The sequence below is a fragment of the Hyposmocoma kahamanoa genome, unplaced genomic scaffold (genome assembly GCF_003589595.1).
Source record: "Hyposmocoma kahamanoa isolate Upper Pololo Valley unplaced genomic scaffold, ASM358959v1 114, whole genome shotgun sequence".
Lineage (NCBI taxonomy): Eukaryota > Metazoa > Arthropoda > Insecta > Lepidoptera > Cosmopterigidae > Hyposmocoma > Hyposmocoma kahamanoa.
Genome location: NW_020653383.1, coordinates 1,083,164 through 1,103,043, shown reverse-complemented (window position 1 = coordinate 1,103,043; position 19,880 = coordinate 1,083,164). Strand labels below are relative to the sequence as shown.

The 19,880-nt window shown below is 37.1% G+C and overlaps 1 long non-coding RNA gene across 1 annotated transcript; it reads left to right on the top strand.

The window, feature by feature from the left end:
* Nucleotides 1-476: 476 nt before the first annotated feature.
* LOC113239714 lies at nucleotides 477-3,621 on the top strand. Its single transcript, XR_003311210.1, has 3 exons — nucleotides 477-578; nucleotides 2,935-3,094; nucleotides 3,476-3,621. It is a non-coding gene; the product is annotated as an uncharacterized LOC113239714 (long non-coding RNA).
* Nucleotides 3,622-19,880: the final 16,259 nt, after the last annotated feature.

Genomic DNA, 19,880 nt, shown 5'->3' with positions numbered 1-19,880 from the left:
ACAATTCCTGTGCTAATTATGGTTTATTTCAAGTGTTCCATAAGATATTCAAGTGATTACCTGTGCTCGAACATTCCACGTCAATGTAAACTGGGGCAACCGTAATATAGTTTTCTCATGTTACGATACTGTTTCACGTTTTTGTTTGGTTGACTGCACATATGCAGTTTGAAGAATCAGCCGTTTCCAGAATCTGCCATTCACCGAAAAAAGGCCGCTGTGGCGCCACTGCAGCGCTTTTATAGGCGTCGTAATCTGTAGGCGACCCAACGACGTTATTAAATTTTTTAATTAGCTTGTCCCTTAATCTTCACCAAATGTTCTATTTAATTATGATTAAATGCGAAAGCCTCTGTATTGTACAAGCAATCTCTACGTCTGCCAATATTTTCCAGCTAATCTCCGTAATAGTGTTCATAGTATGTGTGACGTACCTGCACGTGATGTCGAGCAAGGACTCGTCACTGGTAGTACAGCAGGCCGGTCCAGCAGTCGATATGATCATCGCAATGGTTGTCACTTGTATGTCCTGTTACCAAATTGCCGTCTCTTTACTGTTGCTGTGGCAGTCACTTAAAGTATGTTTACTCTTTAATATGCTCCAAAGAAACCCCAAAAATCTTATTCTGTAATGAAGCCCTGTCTACAAAATGTCAACTTTTCAGGAGAGGCATTTAAAGATTCTACGACCAAAATTAGTTGCATGCTTTTTTAGGCTTAAGCTCTCCTAAAGTTATAACATGTCACGTAACTTATATAATTTATTTCTTGTAGTTCGTATTATTTTTATGACTCATGCGGTAAAAGCACGTTTGACATGGGATTACATGTGGCTTAATAGCCAGATATAATTACCAAGGGCAGAAAATATGTTTGCACTATATCGAAAAACGCTCTAAAAATTAGAGCGTTTTTCGGGAATTATTATACAATCTAATACTATTTTGTACCTGATTAGATCGAAATTCATTAGTACTCAAAGTATCGCCTACGTAAATGCGCCGATCTTATAATCGTTGGTGGCGGCGTGTGACAGTCTTTCAATCGCCGGCGGCCTGAAATCGGCGTGGCATATTATATTTTTCAGGTATTACAAAACACTAAAACGTTTCTATAAATCCATCTTTGTACGTTTTCAACGTTTCTTACACTTAACTTAAATATACTACGAACGTTTTCAACGTTTCTTACACTTAACTTAAGTATACTACGAAGTTTGACAGTCCAACAGCACCAGCATTTATGCGCCATTTAGCGGGAGAAATAGTCAATGTATGACTACATAATTATTGTGTTTTTTATGATAAATATCAAGTGACAGTACGAACAAGTCGTGGGTCTGACGCTAAGCGATACACCTGTCCATTACAGTTGCAATGCAGCTCAAAAGGCACTGACACTGCGCTCGTCACCCTGAAGTCCTGTGTGCCTGTAATTTTATCTCCGGCACTAGTCCGGAGAGCTAGTACAGGATAAGCTAGATATCCTCCGATCCCTCCAGCAGCTTAGGTTATTGGGAACTGGAGAGACGTCGTTTTTCGGCGTCGGGAAGTGAGCGTGCCTTACCTCTCCGCCACCATGAGGAGATTTGATAGTGGATTTAGTGTCGACGGCTTAGCGGTGGCAACCTAGAAAATAGGAAGGGTCCTGTGCACCCGGGGCGGCTCACCCCAGGCACTAGCCTCTTGACAACCGAATGAAGTCAAGTGACAGAGGTCTGTAACAATCCTGCACACTGGCTGATCTGGGATCACCATAGATATAGAAAAAAAGGGGAGATATGTAATGACGCTATGTAAGAATGGGTGCCGATGTCACCACTTTTTAGCTTTTGTGCAATTCAAACTTTACGCTCTATTATCTACTACCATAACTTAAAGATTTTGGTTGGGTAGGGCTTAAAACGTGAAAACGACGTAACCCAATTTTAAAATTTAACAAAATTAAACTTACAGTCACTTGAATAACAGTTCTATTACAATATTTCAATATTTTTTCATCCTGGTTCAGCCATTCACCATCAGGTGGCGTTTTAGTAAAAATGCTACTAGTATATAATAGCTAACTATTACACGTTAAATGGCGCTGAAACTCATTTTTCGTTACACTAAGAACTCACGGAGCGGTTTTCACCCGCGTCTGCCGTGGGACCGCGGCATCTGAAGAATGTAACAGTTAAGTATGTAAAATAAGTAGCACATTTCACGGCGCGTTTTACGCCTGTAGTGGCGACGGTAGCTCGCGGTTGCCGCGGCGGGGTAGTAGAACCGCGCAGGACGCGATAACCTGCGCGCTTGGCGGCCGTCGTCTCTCGCGCACTTTGGCGGTCGGTTTAGGCGCAATGTGGTGCAGGCGCACGCAAGGTGAGTTCTCTATTAACCACGTGACTTGCTATTAACTCCCACTAACTTCGCGGTCCGTTCCGCAATCGCAACGGTTTCGTGCCGGCAACCGCGGCGGCTACGTGCCCGCACAAACTTGCAGGGTCGTGAGTATTGAAATAAAACCGCGGTCTAGCAGCACCGGCGGGCGTGGATGGAAAACGCTCTGTGAATTGTTAACCTTATTAACCTTAAACTGACGCTACTCATCGAGGGATGTGGTCCTGCCTAATCGATAGGCGGAAACCATGTGGCTGTTTTTAATATTAAAAAAAATATTCATCATATACTCATAGCTCCGCATTAGGGAAACCCTGTATCGCGAGTGCCATGGACACACACACACACACACACACACGTAGGTAGATAACTACAAAGTACACCCAAATTCACAAGAAAAATTAATGGCCTACCATACAAATATTTCTCTCGGCCCGGGAATCGCATTCTCCGATTGGTAGTCTAGCATGGTAACCGTTCGGCCACGGAGGTTGAATAGTTAGTTAAATTTAATATTAGGGTTTTTATTTCACGGAGAAGTAATTTATTTCAGATGGGCGGTAACGTATTCTTAACTTCATTGTGGTTGACATCACATTTCTCCATCTTAGTTTTGTACTTTATCCTCATCGTCATGAAGATTATGATCAGTTTTGTCACTAAAGAATTTTTGCATGGGATTCTCGTTATGGCCGTCGGCGTTCTTTACGAAAGTACGTATAATATATACCTAATTTCACTAACCAGATGTAGCTGTTGTGTGCCGTAAAGTTAATTTGAGGACGCTTCACGCTACGCTTGTGAGCTCGGGTCGAGTTTCGGCCCAAAAGGCCCATTTACATGGAGAGAGTTTCTGGTCTCGAAGACACGATTATTCAAAGTATATAAAAAAGTTTCTTCATGTAAACATTCGCGATTATCGCCCTTCCACGTGGTTGTTAGGATTTCGCCAGCCTCAAGTTTGTAAAAATAGTAAATAAAAATATGGCGAAGATCGACAATGTCAGTTTTTATATATGGCCAACCGCTTCTTTACTTTTCTTCTTCGATCTTTGTATCAATAAATAATCGTAACAAACTTTTTCTAATTTCAGGTCTTTTTACATATTTCACAATAATAGTCAACAGCTATTTAGCGAATTTGGACCGAGAAAGATATTATTAATTTTTAATATACGTATACTTATTCTTGATGTAAGTGTTGATTTTTTAAGTAGGTACTATGTAATTAATTGTTAACATTGCGCACATCTATAGAATGTTTGATGTCTTTGAAGTTTTATTTCATGACTTACTTTAATATCGTGTAATAAACGAATAAATTATTTTTTTAACTAAAACGTTGTGATCTTATTTAGCAACGGGAGGGTTGATTTTCAAGAGAAACGAAATGTTGAGATTGTTACAAAAGTATTATGAAAACGTAAGTGGTACCGTCGTTGTTTCCGATTTCCATAACACAAATGTTTTACTTTGGGATCACGAATGTCATGTTGTCTAATAATATATTACGCGGTACGTGGGTACGTGTAGTGTTACTGAAGTGATTGGTAAAATATCATACTGAACTATTATTTATTTACATTAGTCTGGAATTTTCTCTTTAGAAGGGGTCTTCTGGATACCCCTTAAATATGTAATATTTTTCCTGGAGGTACCTACGCCTGTATACAGTACAATATAAAGTATAAAGTGGGGTGCACGAAATTAGCCTCCCTCCACAACATACATTTCCTTTCCTGTACGTCTGGCACACATCGGCAACAATTGGCGAGTACCTTAATCCTTTCACCACGATGGCAAGTATTATATATAGTGTATGCCATCGATCTGATAAGAAGAACAAGGTGTATAAAATGCTTTATACATTTTCCGACAATATAAAACTGAAGATTGAGATGAGACTTCCTTATGTATTTCTTCTAAAAGGGGATAGAGAAACCACAATAAAATTATAGTTATTTTTAAACCATAAACGTACATATTTCTTAATATTTATGTGTGTTAATATACATATACGTCCAAGGGGCTCGTTGCCGGTGACATCTTATAATTCTTTCAGATGGCATTTAAATAATAAAGTCAGGAGATTGCAACTAATTCGTTCATTCACTTTAATTAGTTCAAAAGTACAGAATGACCTTAAATGTCTCACTGGGAATTCACAAAGAGCGGTAGTCGTTCGTGCTGTCGCTACGCGGAACGTAAACAATAGTTGTTTACGTTCCGATGCGCGCTCGTTCATAATGTTTTGACCATTGACTTTCTTATTTGATATGCTAACCTTCCCGAGTATGGTCAGATCAATTAACAAACTGATTTGACGTTTGTAAAAAATATTTAATGAAAAGACTCTAACTCTCACTAATTTCGCTCATTGTGGCACTGAGACTTCCAACCCTGATGTGGTGAAGTCCTAGTGTAAAACGACGGAGCCATATCCACAGAAACTTGACATGACTTGAAGTCAACATGTTATATTTGGAATGAAAATATAAATCTCAAGAAGGGGATTCAAACTTAAAGGAGACTTGGCTTCGGCCTGATGGAAAACTATACTCAGATTTCAAAAACTGAAAACTTGGCTTCGGCCATTAAGACTAAAGACTAGGCTGCATGGTCTATAAACTTTTGTCTTTTCATTCATTTTATACACCAACAACTAGGAATATTGTCGAATGATCTCCATAAAAATAAGCGTATATGATAGATGTAGTTTAAAGTAGGTTATATTGAAATAAAAATAACTTAAACTTTAAGCCACAGCACAGCATAGTTATTCCTAACACCTCGAAGTTGCAAGGTATCAATCAGCACCTGATTGCAGCTTTGGTTCGTTAAGAAAGCAAACACTTTCCTTAAACTGGAGTTTACTTGAGACGTAAACAGATCGGCTTTGCGTAGGATTCTCTTTGACGGATTAAATAAGATATTTGGTTACATCAAACGAAATGGAAGGGGAATTTTTAATTAGCAAAAGCTGTTTAGATTAAAAGATCGCATAATTACCATTTTGTAACGGAGCTACTCAACATCTATGTCAATTTCTTCGTGTATAAATGAATAGAACAAAATATAAAAATGCCATTTATTTAATAATAAGTTACGGGGTTTTCAGCAGAATCCTGTATCTGTGTATGAAGCTAAGCCTGATTTCAGGCTAATAAAATTTACTTTCATTGAATTGGCCTTCATCCTACTCGATGTTAACGTACTGGTTTTGATATGCTCCACATAAAATTTCGTAGCAGTAGAGCTCCTTATGAAAGAATATTACCTATTTCTGCCGCCCAGCGGTAGAGTAAAGCGAGCATTACTGCGTTTCGTTTTTGAAGGGTAAGGGCGCGTTTATACGATCGACGCGCGGTCGAAGAGCGGAGTCTGCGGCGGCCGTCGCCCAGCGGCCGCGTGGACGTGTTCAATAAAAATAAAATATAATAGTAATCAATAATAATAAAATACGCTCTATTTATTTGGCTTTTAGCTGGAAGGCACTAGCTTGTCTTTTGTCTACGCGGTCGCCGAGCGGAGTCCGCTCTTCGACCGCGTGGCGGCCGCCGCGGACTCCGTTCTTCGACCGCGCGACGGCCATTAAAATATACGAATACAATTCCATCTGCGTAATATGCGTACTTGGCGTAGTCTGTACTAGTTACTTGAGAAATGATTGGTTCTCCATACAAACTTTCATCTTCTATTTCACCCCCCTTAAAATTTATTTTTGTGACAAAAAGTTATAAGTAGAAGGACATAAACTCAACAAATTTGATGCAGCGGTTTAAGCGTGGAAAGGTAATAGACAAGAGTTATTTTCCCATTTATAATATTAGTTTGAATGAAAACAGAATATACTGGTAGTAAAGTACCTATGGATACCGAAACACAATTGTCATAACTTTTGCTGGATAAAAAAACCTACAAAATTTCGAAATATTTTCATTTTATACTACGTTCATCTACAGAAAAATAAGGTTAATTCAATTGTTATAAGAGATATTTTTAATTACGTCAGGGGACTAGGACCTAATTTTACAGTAAGAGTATATTTCGTTTCTAAACGGAAAATATTTAAATATTGTGCAATGAATTTATTAGCGCACCTGAGGCGTCTATCTTACACGCTTCGAAACCTATGCAATCACGACATTACACCGTAGTATTATATGGATTTTAAATTAATTATGATAATTGCAAACGATTACCACAGTGATTGAGCTTTAGTGACAAGACAAAACAGTGTCCATAAAAATCTTATCACCCGCAAAGTAATCTACCACAACTACCCCAATATAATTGTTGTTGACTGTATTTTCCGCAATTTAGATAAATTATCCACAAGGAAAACAATTAGTTTCAGTGAAGCAGTCTACGATTAGCTTCAGCTAACTTTATTCACAACTATTCCACGGCAAAGGAATGAGGAAAGGAAGGAGCTTTCAGTAAGGTAGCTGAAGTGCTTTGAGAGCATAGCTGATTTTTATCTACGTGAATATTATTTTCTAATTACATTATTTTTTGGTAATAAGTATCCATTTTTTTTCCACACACACTCATAGCTGGTGAACCCCTGTATCGCAAGTGCCATTGACATTGGACACACACATAGAACAACCACAAATTACACCCAAGCTCTCGAAAGAAATAAATATAGGCTATACAAATAGGAATCGAACCCGGGACCTCAGCGTGACAGAGCAGCATGGTTGTATTATATCTGGGATCGGCAATTTCATATTTAAACCCTATTATTTAGTTATCCGAAGAATGTTATGTTAATTCCACACATAATTAGCCACGTCTAAATAAGACTTTCTTTGAAATAACAAAATTAAACTCATTTTTTTACCCTTAATACATATTTATTGCTTAGTTATTTATATGGTACCTTTAAATTGAACTGAACCACGTCTGTGCAAAAGTATACAATTTAACACCTGTACCTCGGTAACCCCTAGCTGAGACCACATTTTATCTTCAAGCAATAAGACAGCATTTCGATTACACCCACGCTTGTTCGATTTACCCTTTCGATTTCCGACGAAATCTTATTTCGAGTCTGGTAAAAAAATTGACACAACAAAAGGATGTCTTCCCTTATCTATCTACAAATGGTATTCAGTCAGTATAACAGTGATCAGTACGTTTATAAATTATATTATATTATAAATAAGAGAAACCTGGCATATATCTTTTATCTTAGCCTATACACTATGTCAAATATTTTATGTAACGCCGTTGGTTTTCTTAACAAATAAATAAAAAAAATTTAAAAATCATTTATTTTTATGTAATTAATATAACTTATTCTTCTTCCTGTTTTTATTATTGGCGGTGCCCTATTTGGATTTCCGCTTAGTTATTTTAGAGGCTTTCGCAGGTTTATCTATTCGAAGAGTATTGTGGGAGTACAGTGTGAAAAAGTACAAGCTTTCGCATTAGATTTTAAATTTTGATGTTGCAGAACCGTTGAGTTATTTTGAAAACGTCACACAATATATACAGACAAGTAAATAATTTAGGTAAATTAATTGTTACTAAATTTTTTTTTATTAATATTTTTTTAAGTTAACTGTACGAAAAATGATTCAACACACGTGCAGCTATTTTGCAAGATTTAAGCTCCACTGGGTTCGCGGAATAAAATTAATTTACTACATGGCCTTCCTCAAAGTAACGCCTGAATCTATTAATTACATATAGATAAGTGTTAATATGCTATGTTAGGCGCCAACAGAGTTTTTCCTATAGTGATAGACCTTAGCAACAGGCTTGGTAGAAAAATAAGTAAGAAAACGTTTTGATGAATTTTAGGGTATATTTAGTCATTCGGTTGCTAATTACTTACTACTGCAGGCACAGTCATCTACGCGATGCTACAGCGACGTGATACAACCGCGATGCAAGCTAATAATTAACTATTTTATTTATGTAATATATTTATAAATTTCATTTATAAATTTACAATTAACAAAACAAAATAATGTGCATAAACCTATACAGATTTTTCGTACATAATTATTCAACATAACAGACTGTATCGATGCAGTCGCGCGTTTTCATCGATGCAGTCGCACGTTTGCATCGATGCAATTGCCTATAAATCGCAAGTGTTGCTATCGAGCGCTTCACGTAACCACCCTTAGAGTTAATCCAATAAAAATGTTCAAACAACTTTTGAAAGTAAAAAGACATCGTAAAGTATAATCGTATAAACGATGAAGCGAATTTTAGCTCTAGTGAGTACAATCCTTCTATCTTAATAATGTATCATCTCAAAACTAATCAAACGTAATGTATAAATGTTTAAATGCAAATACATAGTATCAAATAGAACTAGAAACGTAGTTTTTAACTCCCTCTTCAAAATCAAGCGCCAGTAAATAATATCTCTTTGATTCGCATATGATTTCGTATGTGAGTCGACGAGTCCAGAGACTCCATCTGTATACAGATGTTCAGGGCTTTGCCACAGATACCTAGAGGTAGCTGCTCTATTTGGGGATTTATTTTTAACCTTACGGTCTTAACTTTTTCCCTAGAAGACACCCACATGACACCTCTCCACATGGGTCAAAATAGGAAAGAATTATAAAGATCAAAACTACTCTGTAAGAAAATGTTTCATATTATTTACAAACTAAGGTAATTTTGACTATTCATAAATAATGATACCTTTCGGAAAGCAGGAAGACGTCTTTTGAAAACCCGTCGCTTCAACCAGATTGTCCTACTAATAATTACATATGCTGCCGAAACATAGACGCTTACTAAGGAAACAGTGAATACAAGTAGCACAAAGGGCCACGGAGCGTGTCATACTCGGTATCACACTCCTCGGTAAAATTCGAAATCCGAAATCGGAAGTCGGATGAAAGTTCAAGACGTTGGGGACCGTCTTATAGACCTTAAGTGGATTTGGCCAGGACATCTGGTTAGACGTGGTGATGGCTGCTAGAGTGGTGGCCGAGGACAGGGTTAAGAAATCCGGATCGTCCAATGGCACGCAGAGTCGGCGACATAGTTAAAGTCACGGGCAAAACCTGGGCCAGAGAAAACTGGATAGGGAAGTTTGGCAGGAGCGAAAAGAGGCCTATATTCAGCAATGGGCAAATATAAGGCTGAAAATGATGATAGTTTCTGCATTAAAATCCAGAATACTAACGAACTAATTAATTTCAGTATGTGAATAGAATTATACGTATAAGACATACATTTTATGAAAAGTGCGTAGAGATAATTTTGGATTGACTATAGTCCATCAAAGAGAGAGAGAGAGAGCACTAGATTATTGGTCTTATAAACTGTGATTAAGTTTTCATATAGCCAGTCATTGTCAGGCAGTTTAAATTTCGTACTGGATTACATGTGATTTTTCAAGTCATGTTGTCAGTTAGATTTTTTAGTTTATTATTCAATACAAATATGCAAAACTGTAGCATCGGTTATTATCACCCACAGCAGCTTATTATAGTTATTTATGTGACGGCAAACTATTGGTTGTTGAAACTTAGCGGTTCTCCTCTCCGCTTTATAAGAGAACGTGTTTGAAAATGTCGAATTGGCAGTAACTCATAAAGAAAACTTTTCACTCCAACCAGAGTGTCCTCTTGAGCTTATGGACCGATTAGTGCACTAATCTGCACCACAGTACTGTGTCATATTAAGGTTCAATAACCTTGTTATGACAATATTGGTTACATCGATGTTTTACTACCATGACATTTAATTATTTTTTATGAAATTACTCCACTATTTTGTTATAATTATTTATACAGAGATCGAACACTAAGAAAAATTCCTCAGATCCGGCTGGGTTCAAATCAGCGCCTGCAGCATACCGTGTCTGACGTTCTCCCAACTGAGCTACGGAACGAATCAGCAGACTTTATGGATTTTTCTATGTGCTTGCTGCAGATCTTCATTTTCGGTAACAACTGTTTGCCGTAGCGCCATCTGTGAGAATTCTATGAACGTTTTTCTTCACTCAGCCAGGTACTTTTACAGCTACCAGCGGCTGGCTAGAGATGTCGCTTTAATAATTATAATATTAAGTTTACTGAATGTCACGATGTTTTATTACGATGATATTAATATTTTTTTGTAAAATTATTTCACTACTTTGTTATAACTATAATACTGTGTTTCAAAGGCTTAGTCCGATTTACGAGGCCAGTAAAGATGAACTGATATACTATATGCGATCTCGACGTTTATAAATGTATCATGTGTAGATAGATAAGGGAAGGCATCCTTTTATTGTGTCAAATTTTTTACCGCACTCGAAACAAGATTTCGTCGGAAATCAAAAGGGTAAATTGAACAAGCGTAAGTGTAATCGAAATGCTGTCACATTGCTTGAAGATAAAATGTGGTCTCAGCTTGGGGTTACCGAGGTACAGGTGTTAAATTGTATACTTTTGCATAGACATGGTTCAGTTCAATTTAAAGGTACCAATATAAATAACTAAGCAATAAATATGTATTAAGGGTAAAAAAATTAGTTTAATTTTGTTATTTCAAAGAAAGTCTTAATTAGACGTGGCTAATTATGTGTTGAATTAACATAACATTCTTTGGACAACTAAATACTAGGATTTAAAATATGAAATTGCCGATCCCAGATATAATACAACCAAGCTGCTCTGTCACGCTGAGGTCTCGGGTTCGATTCCTGGGCCGGGAGAAATATTTGTATAGCCTACATTTATTTCTCTCGAGAGTATGGGTGTAATTTGTGTTGGCACTCGCGATACAGGGTTTCCCCAGTGCGGGGCTATGAGTGTGTGTGGTAAAAAAATGGATACCAAAAAATAATGTAATTAGAAAATAATGTTTGCGTAGTTAAAAAATCAGCTATGCTCTCAAAGCACTTCAGCTACCTTACTGAAAGCTCATTCCTTTGCCGTGGAATAGTTGGGAACTGAATCTACAAAGTTAGCTGAAGCTAATCGTAGACTGCTTCACTGGAACTAATTGTTTTCCTTGTGGATAATTTATCTAAATTGCGGAAAAACCATACAGTCAACAACAATTATATGGGGGTAGTTGTGGTAGATTACTTTGCGGGTGGTAAGATTTTTATGGACACTGTTTTGTCTTGTCACTAGAGCTCAATCACTGTGGTAATCGTTAGCAATTATCATAATTAATTTAAAATCCATATAATACTACGGTGTAATGTCGTGATTGCGTAGGTTTCGAAGCGTGTAAGATAGACGCGGAGAGGTGCACTAATAAATTCATTGCACAATATTTAAAACATTTTCCGTTTAGAAACGAAATATACTCTTACTGTAAAATTAGGTCCTAGTCCCCTGACGTAATTAAAAATATATCTCATAACAATTGAATGAACCTTATTTTTCTGTAGATGAACATAGTATAAAATGAGAATATTGCGAAATTTTGTAGGTTTTTTTATCGAGCAAAAATTTAGTCAATTGTGTTTCGGTATTCATAGATACTTTACTATCAGTAAGTATGTTCTATTTTCATTCAAACTAAAATTATAAATGCGAAAGTAGCTCTTGTCTATTACATTTTCACGCTTGCACCAAATTTGTTGAGTTTTTGTCCTTCTACTATAACTTTTTGTTACAAAAATAAATTTTAAGGGGGGTGAAATAGAGGATGAAAGTTTGTATGGAGAACCTGACTACTAGAAATCCCGATCGAAAAACCAACTTTCCGTAAGTAAGTCAAAATGTCTATTCGGGTCTCACTTCACTTTAATAAGCTCTATTCCGATTTACTAATAATATGTAAGCTTTATGCGCTTGCTTGTTCAGACAATTCGTGTTGTACCCATTTTTTTACTTTATGTAGTTTGGCAAAAAATTTATTAGTGTTGTGGGTACAGTTACATCCGTAGTTTTCGATGTATTCTACAGACTTTAACAATATAACTCGCAACTCGTTGTTCACCTTAAGGGCGCGCTTAAATTGGACGAATGTAAACACGAGCTACTGTTGTGCGACCAAAGTTTTGGTGATGGATCTACAGATTTTGTTACGCGATTAATTCGTCTGACGAATAAAATTTAAAAGGTGATCAGAAACTATTAGAATCCGTTCGTTATGATTATTTTGAAAAAATAATCAAAATGAACATTACATTATGAAAATATAAATAAATCAATTTTCGCACGCCGTTTTCTCTTCCGATCGATTAGAGAACTGGCAGAACCTTTATCCCAGACAGCGGAATACAGAACATTATCGATAACACCTCTAAATTTAATTCCCATTCATCCATTCATCGTGATTTGTGCTTAACAAACATAAATACGTGCACTACAGTAGCTACGACTGCAACTGAAGTGCCCTTGTCACGCGCTTTAGCGCTTCTATAAAATGTATGAAAATTTATGATGGCATCACTAACGCGTTGCTACCAACGTGTTCTAAGTCAAATCATCCATAAGCCTCGTTTACCCAGTATAAATATTCACTGCGAAGCAGATAACCCCAAAAACACGCAGCGTGTGCGTTAGTTGTTCGTAAAAATGAAAGTTTGCTACTACTTTGCTACTCCGCATACGTTACTATATGAAAAAACATTCAACCTACGCGCAGCTATTTTGCACGATTTAATCTTCACTGGGTTTGTGAATAGCATAGTAATTTACTTTCGTTTTTATTACCATGGATTTTCGCAAAGTAACTCCTGAATCTATTAATTACTGGTTAGTGGTATCCACTCCATACATCTATTTAATGTTTCGAGTCATTTGTGCTGCATTAGTGCCAAGTGTGCACAAAATTGAGGTAGCACATAGAGCGATGGACATTTCTTTCGTGGATCGGATAGGTACCAAATGTCGAAATTCGATGATCCATATTTGATTTCAAAACTAATGCAAAATCAAATCAAAACGAAAACAATTCATAATGTTAAAATTTTTAAGATTTTATTTAAAAAAAATATATTCTGATGTGGAATTCATTTAAATGTGAACTTTAGAATGGTATTTTCATAAATCGATCTCAATGGTGCGCAATATAAAATCCTTATTACCAAACGTTGGGTACCAACGTTTTTAAATATTGCTACATTTTACACGATTACAGCGAGGACTTACAAAACGTAGTTCGGCGAGAACGAAATCGCAAGCGACCGCTAGTAACTTCTAGAATGATAAATAACTTCTAAAAAAAGAATGTAGAGTGAAGGAAACATTACGTCCCGAATAAAATCTAAAGACAAGGTGGCCTAAGCTTTTGAATCGTTTCTTTCGGAAATTGCGCTCACAAACAGTACATAATCATTAAATTCCTCCCCTTCTCTTGCTATTGATCTCTTAAAGGAAAATGTTAACGTTTGTGGCAGTTTATTTAATTTCCGTCATGTTAATCCACAAGACATCATAAAAGCTTTTAAATCAATACATGCTATAAAACATTGAAGATTTCTGGGGCATATCAACTAAAGTTATAGACTCAGTTATTGATCTAATTTCCCCATATTTAGCTGTAGCTTTCAATAGGTGCGTTGACGAAGGTGTTTTTCTCGATTTAATGAAATACAGCAAGGCTATTCCCTTATTTAAAAGCGGTAGGAAAGTTGATCCTGGCAACTATAGGCCCATTTCAATTTTACCAGCTTTAAGTAAAATATTCGAAAAGGTTATACTGATTCAATTACTGTCCTATTTCGGTAGGAATCATATTTTTCATAGGGAACAATACGGGTTTACTAGTGGTAGTGCGACTAGCGATGTGGGGGTAGCGTTACTAAAACACATCTTTGATGCTTGGGAAAGGTCCCAGAACGCTATTGGTGTTTTCTGTAACCTGTAGAAGGCATTTGATTGTGTTGACCATATTACTCTTATCAGGAAGCTGGAACATTACGATGTAAATGGCAAAGCGTCGGAACTTGTCTTGTCATATCTCAATGGTAGAATTCAGAAAGTCGATATAAATGGAGCGACTTCTTTGGTTTGTCTGGTAAAAATGGGTGTTCCGCAGGGCTCAATACTTGGATCTTTCTTATTTCTGATTTATATTAATGATCTGCCATTCTTTGTTAAGGACCATTGCGAAATAGTATTGTTTGCTGATGACACATCCTTGATTTTTAAAACAGACAGACATGACATTAACTATGACCATATTAATGATACCCTCTCTAAGGTAGTTTATTGGTTTAATGCTAACAATTTATTGCTTAATGCCAAGAAGACAAAATGTGTTAAATTTGAATTACCTAACGTAAAATAGAAGCATAGAAATAAACGGAGAAAAGTTGGACCCTGTTAATAAAGCAGTCTTCTTGGGAGTGACCTTAGATAGTAAACTTCAATGGTTTTTACATATATCTTACTTGGTCAGCAGATTAAGCTCCGCTGTATACGCAGTCCGCAGAATACGTGAGCTTACCGATGTTAGTACTGCTAGACTAGTTTACTTTAGTTACTTCCATAGTATAATGTCCTACGGGATTCTCATGTGGGGTAAAGCGGCAGACATTCAAACCATATTTGTATTGCAAAAACGAGCGATTCGTTCTGTGTAACGTCTAGGCTCCCGGGTTTCTCTCAGAGAAAAGTTTAAGGGGACTGGTACCTATCATGACTGTGGCATCACAGTACATTAACTCAAATATTTTATATGCCCGTAAAAATATACATAATTTCAATAAAAAAGAAGATATCCATAATATTAACATTAGAGCTGAGTCCAAACTCACGGTACCACGATTTCGTTTAACCGAAGTAAACAACTCGTTTATTGGGAACTGTATACGTTTTTACAATAAGATTCCGGAGCATATATTAAGTTTATCATTTCCTAAGTTTAAAAACTACATTAAAAATATTTTGATTGAAAAGTCATGTTACAAAATTGAATACTCCGTGTTATATAAAGTTGTATGGAAAGACGACAAGGCTCCAGAATCCACACAAATTTGATTCAAAATGTATTCCATAGCATTTAAGTTTATTTGAAAAGAGCAATCCCTAGAGTTTCTTGCCCGTTCTTTTCAGGGAGGTCAGCGTAGTAAACGAGAAAACATTTACACAATTTACTTTGTAAGTCGAGAGAAAATAAATAAATAATTATTATTCATGTTCAATACTACATTGTTGTATGGTATGTGTATGTACGTATATTTATAAAATATGTTTTCTCAAACATGCTCGGAAATGTTTGTATTACTTTCAAAAGAGGAATGCGGAAAGTTTGTCATTTAAGGACCGTGCGACTTTTTCCCAGCCAAGCATGCCAAGGTCTGCAAAGTAAGTATGAATATCCATTAATGTCCGCTGCTCTAAACTTTTAAATCTGGCTAAACAATGAACTATGTAAACAGGCAAAAGAAAAACTCATTCAGCCAACTGCTCATTGTTCGTAACTGCGAGTATTGAAAATACCAACCTGTACCGCTTACTTAAAAAAACAAGGAAATAGTCGTAAAATAAACTAGTGCTTTCGTGTTCTTTTGTTTTCCGTTTTTTGTTGTATTTTCGTCGCCAAAATAAGTTCTAGTGGGAAAAACAATAACGAAAATACAGTAATGTAACGTTCAATCACATCAACAGAAGTTCAGCGAAGTACTATTAATGCGCCTGGAAAAACAAAAATATTTTCTTTTGGCAATTGTTCTAATATGTCATTATATTACTTTTAATATTATTTAATATTTGTTTACTTTTTCTATTATAAATCTTCCTCTCTTTATACTTTTATTTCCTCGCATTGTATGAGAAAAGTATTACATAAGCCTCGGCGCGAACGGGGATTGCTTGACTCGTGCTGATACAAGTAATTCAAACTCGTACCTGCAATCCCCTATAATTACAGATCTTTCTAATATATAATTTATCTATTCTGTGAATCGTACTTTTGGTGTTATAAAGCCTCATGTGATCATACGATAAAAATGCTTTTATGAAAGTCTTAAAATAATTATGAAGTACATGACACTAATTATGTATATTTGGAATTTTATAACTCTCCTACGGACGACATTCCGTCGAATCTATCTTTCTAATAGCACTAGAGCTTCTTGTGAAAGAGTTCGTCCAGGGAAGTACTGTCACTTCACCGCCAAGTGGTAATGGGAGCATTACTGCGTTCCGGTTTGGAAGGGTAAGGGTGCTGGTACAAGGTACAAGGGACTTGTCAACTTATGTATGTCTCAGGGTGACGGGCACAGTGGCAGTGTCCCTAAGTTCTTTGCGATTAAAAGCTCTAAGTGACACTGCAACTGTTATGGATAGGTGTGTCGCTTACCACCAGGTGCACGACTAGTTCGTCCCGTCACTTGGTATTAAAAAAAAATCTCTCTTCTGAAAAGCTATGGACTGCCTCCGTGGCCGAACGGTTACCATGCCGGACTGCCACGCAGATGTCCCAGGTTCGATTCCCAGGCCGTGACAAATATTTGTATGGCCTATATTTATTTCTCTCGTGAGTTTGGGTGTAATTTGTGGTTGTCTATGTGTGTGTCCATGACACCCGCGACACAGGGTTTCCCTAGTGCGGGGCTATGTTATGTGTGTGCGTTATTATTATTAAAGTAGTTTTAAAACGATTGTATTGTATTGTGTTGATGCACTTAGACGTTGGTGTATTTGTTTAAAGCCACAATCCTCTTCACTAAAAGATAACAGAATTTAATATTCCCCGATACTGTCCACATTACTAGTTAAAGCAAAATTGAATATTGGTGCTCTAAAGTCGGTGATATTGGAGCGATATCGTATATTGAGTTACGTTCCGATCCAAACTTTGGCGTACAACTCCATATCGAGTTGGCTTTCAGTTTGTAGACCCTTTTAGAGCGTGTAACGAAACGTTATTATTTATTCCTGCCTCAGTCTGCAATGATGCAAACGCTGCCTCAAAACTATGTTACTCTCAAATGCTTGGCGTGTTCTTGTCTCACCTTTCGAAGTTCCGTTTTAGTTCTCGTCTCATGAACAGCATTTGTTTAGTGAGATTCTGAAAATTTATTCAATTACGTCAAATCGCCTGGATAAGTCAAATTATAATGTAACTATCATATTATTTGGATTTTACTAGCAATTGAAAGTGATTAATGGAGTGAGGCCCATTTTTTGTAGAAGTTGTATAATAATAATAATAATAATAATAAAGACTTTTATTTCAGAACTTATGAATTCCATATATTGTTAGTAAAAAAGAACTTAAAACACACTATGTTAGTACTTACAGGTAAATAATACAGATTACATTAGATACATTACATCACATTACATTTACATTCTCTATTTAATTTGTCCTATGACCCTCCTAATCAAATGAATTAGGATAGGACTGTCAAATCTATGGACAAGCGTATTCAGGATGCTATTGCGGCTACCACGTGCACGGTGGAGAAAAGAGGCGGCCTTTTTTCGCATTATAGCGTGAAAGCCGTCTGAGCGCGCCTCAGCGAACATTCCTGACGCGCTGCAGTGACGTGGTGGTGATAATGGTACAGGGAATATACTTCAAAGTGGGAATTAGCTGGAACGAATGGGAAGACTCCGTACATTAGGTATGCATGTGTATTTTACGTGTTGCATACCGAATGCGGACGGACGGACGCTAGTTTTGTTTATGCATAAGTTCGCGTATTTCTCGATGAGGCACGCCATACTCTGAATTTAGAACAGCTAATAAATCCTGATTATTTTTCGGTCGTTTTTGATCCAAATTCACGGTACAAATAGGTAGGACTTTTGATATAAATTTGATTTATAATTCACTTGACGACTGTATACATGACGTTACCTGAAGTTGACAGGCAAACGGTTTTTGGAGATTGTATTGGTTGTCCATTGAAGCGAGGATCAGCGCTGGCTCTAGTCCATGTAGCACCCGAGTGCAATCAGTACCCTGGCGTTCTCTAGTAAGCACGCGATCAAAATGGAATAGTTACAGTTGTATTTTCCCGTCCGGTGATCGGACATTCAGGTAAAAAAAAAAAACAATCGTGAATGATGTTGGGAAGTGACACCCCTTTTTCTTCGCTTACGCTCAGTGCCCCCTAAGGTCCTGCGCCCGTGTGCGCCGTACATCATGCACCATAGGCACACCCCGGACACTCCATACAAACGGTCGAAAATTCTAACGCGAATCTGTTATCTATGATTATATTAATAGAATCCTAATAATAATACATGTATTAGGTATTTATATTATATTATCATATTTTTCATTAATTCTCTAACTAGAGTAATATTGAAGACTTATTTCAAAAATATATCAAAACCACTTAAAATGTTTCGGACATGTACTTTTAGATAAGGTAACCAAGGTATTTGAAATTGCTTGTCGAAGTTTAGTTAATCATTAGATATATTCACTACCTACGTAATATTTATCGGCAATGCGAATAGAAAATTGGCGAAGTCATGGCGTGGCATTATATTGATATAATAAATCTGTATTTTTTATACATACATATGTTACTTTGCAGTAAGTAGTACACATAAGTTTTTTTGCATACTTCGTTTCATCTTTCGGAAATGATGATAAACAGCCGTACATGCCGCACGTGGTGCGGTATCTAAACCTAGGGAGGGGCGGAGAGTGTCCGTTCTCTTATTCTTTATTCTCTACTATAGGTAAATCTGGTACTGGCTTTGATGTCTGCTGACTGGTGCGTTATGTTAGTTTGTACCTGAGATAATACAATTGCACTAACACGCTAGTAAGTCAGTAGCTTGCTCTTACAATTTTGCCATCTTGGCTTGAAAAGGTATTCATGAGTCACCCGAGTATACCCCGATAACTAATGGCGTGTTTACATTAGGTCGACAGGTCGCCTTCGTTTGCCTGCTGAACGCGGCAATCGTAATGTAAACTAAACAGTAAACAATGAGTAGTTTGCCGACCGTAGTGAGCTACCGACATCGATCACTGGCACATACATTTATACATACGCTGACATAACCAAAAGTGTCACCAATACCTAGAATACATTGATTACATGCGAGACAGGTCATGCCTACTGCAGGAATGATTCGGCAATTCTTTGCTTTTTTTTATAATATCAAGTGACAGGACGGACAAGTCGTGCGCCTTATGGTAAGCGATACGCCTGTCCATAACTCACTCTGAGACATAAGTTGACAAGTCTCATGTGCCTGTAATTTCCACCAGCACCCTTACCCTTCAAAACCGAAACACAGTAATGCTGATATTACTAGTTGGCTGCAGAAATAGGCAAGGTGGCAGTACTTCCCTGGACAAACTCTTTCACAAGGAGCTCTACTGCTACTAAACTTTGTACGCGATTTAGAGCAGTGATGCCACAATATGCGTTGCGTCGGCGCGTTGCGACCCTTGAGCAGTGACGCTGCTTTATATTACATATAAATTAGAACTATATGCCACAAGAGCGTTGCGCCGTTGAAATGTATACGCATCGGACAAGGGGCCAAGACACAAATCGTGCAGGGGTGCAGTGAGAAAATGCTTACTTCCTAAGCGGATGTTACGTTGTGACATCGCGCCCTTCGTGTGGTACTTGGTGCGTTGAAA